General features: G+C 37.7%; 1 pseudogene; it reads right to left on the bottom strand.

Annotated features, from left to right (window-relative positions):
• Positions 1 to 364: 364 nt before the first annotated feature.
• On the bottom strand, positions 365 to 729 carry LOC110311062 (ribosomal protein eL22-like 1 pseudogene; annotated as a pseudogene).
• Positions 730 to 1,967: the final 1,238 nt, after the last annotated feature.

Here is a 1,967-nt window from a genome sequence, read left to right as displayed (position 1 = left end):
CATTTTTTTTGAGACAGGGTAGCCTTGTAATTCAGCCTTGTAGCTTAAACTAGCCTTGAGCCTGTGTTAGATTCCCAAGGATTAGAATTATAGCTGTGTCACCTAACCTGACAAATATATGAATAGAAAATTTAAAGTCAGGCACATGTCTATAATCCCACTACTGGAGATGTTGATGCAGGAGAATCTGAAGTGCAAGGTTAGCCTCTCCTACATTGTGCGTTTGAGGCTATCCTGTCTTACATGAGACCCTTTATTTCTATCTTTTATTATTTTTTTTAGAGTAAAATGACTTTTATTTTCTCATAAAGTCCAATTTTAGATTTCTTTAGGAAACTTCCATTTTATTAAAAGCAAAGACCAATTAGTCTTCAGACTCTGAACCATTTTCATCTTGACTAATCTGGAAATAACGAAGTCGTAAGTTTCCTTGTCAGATGCAACCACACGAAGCCAATCATGGAGATTATTCTTCTTAAGGTATTTCTTGGTAAGATATTTCAAATACCTCTTGGAGAACTGTTTCTCAGAAACAACTGTGATTTTATTCTTCAGGTGTTCAATGTGAACATTTCTAAGATTTCCAGTTTTTCCATTGACTTTAACCTTCTCCTGTAGAAACTGTTCAAAATTTCCAGAGTCAAAAATTCCATTTTCTACTGGATGAGTAAGGTCCAAATGAAACCTCCAGGTTGACTTCTTAGGCTTCTTGTCTTTCTACAGTGCCATGTTGAGCTGCAGATGTGGAAAAAGGACTATGAGACCCTCTCTTAACCCCCGTATCCCCAGTGTTTTGTTTTGTTTAATTCTTCATAGATTTTAATCTCTATCCTGGAGAGTGAAATGATTAAGATAAATTAAAAATCTTATAATAATGATGCTCCTTATTATTCATTACTTTGCTCAAAGAAAACAATAGAGCTTCCCTTAGGGATATGCCTCAGCTATCAATTGCAGTATAATAGAGCCCTCCACAGCTTAGAAGTCTATGACAGTAGCCCTCTGTGGACTGAATTCATGTGGGTGGTTCTTCTGGCCTTCCATGATGTTATTCTTATAGCTTTTGTTATTTGGAGATGTTCTTCAGCTGAAATAATCTTCAGTGGTTCCACTGAGACATTGGTCACTTCAGCTAAGTTGCCTGGGACAGCTGGAAGCTGGGTGGACATCTTTGACCCTCTGCACAAAAGGGAAGAAGGTTTTTTGTTTGTTTTTTTTTTTTGTTTTTTTTAAATCTTATGTAGTGGCTTTGAGCTTCAAAGAAGGCAAAAGCAGAAGTGACCCTGGATTTTAAGGCCAAGATGTCAGTCAACGATGGCCAAGTTCCACTTTCACTACTTTCTGTTGATTTAAGGAACGTCACCTTGCCAGGTTGATTTCACACTAGAGAGTAAATGGACACATCTCTCTATGGGAGGAATGGCAAAGTGTTTGGGCTGTTGTTAGTTCAACACAGAATGCAAAACCTATGCAGCATATACTAGCAATCCCTAAGAATTACTATTAAACGTATAAATCAAAGGTCAGCTCAAAATGTGACACGACACAATTCCTAAGGGCCTAATTTCAAAAGGACAACTTGCCAATCATGCCTAGTCCAAGACTTAAGAAACTTAGATCAGCATTGTTTATCAAATGATAGAGTAGACTGTGGAGAGAATATGGATGTTATGCAGTCCAAACAAATTTCTTATAGTCCAAGCATTTAAACGAGGTTATGGTTATTTGTGTAGCTGTACCACATGGGATGGATCATCTGTATGAAGAACTCACTTTGACTTCAGTTGAGGGAAGGATCATGGAAATGAAACACATTTTGTCAGGAAGGGCGAAAGCTGGAGAGTATTCAAGATCCGAGAGTTTTCAGCATATCCATGCTAGTAAGGGTTCTTGCATGGGAGGTTCAAGGTATTAAATGAGCTTAGAGTTCAGGAGGAATTGAAGCGTCTATAAAACATACTTTACCA

The sequence above is a fragment of the Mus caroli genome, unplaced genomic scaffold, assembly GCF_978045245.1.
Source record: "Mus caroli unplaced genomic scaffold, Mus_caroli_1 scaffold_16, whole genome shotgun sequence".
Classification (NCBI taxonomy): domain Eukaryota; kingdom Metazoa; phylum Chordata; class Mammalia; order Rodentia; family Muridae; genus Mus; species Mus caroli.
This window is presented reverse-complemented; position numbering and strand designations above follow the sequence as displayed.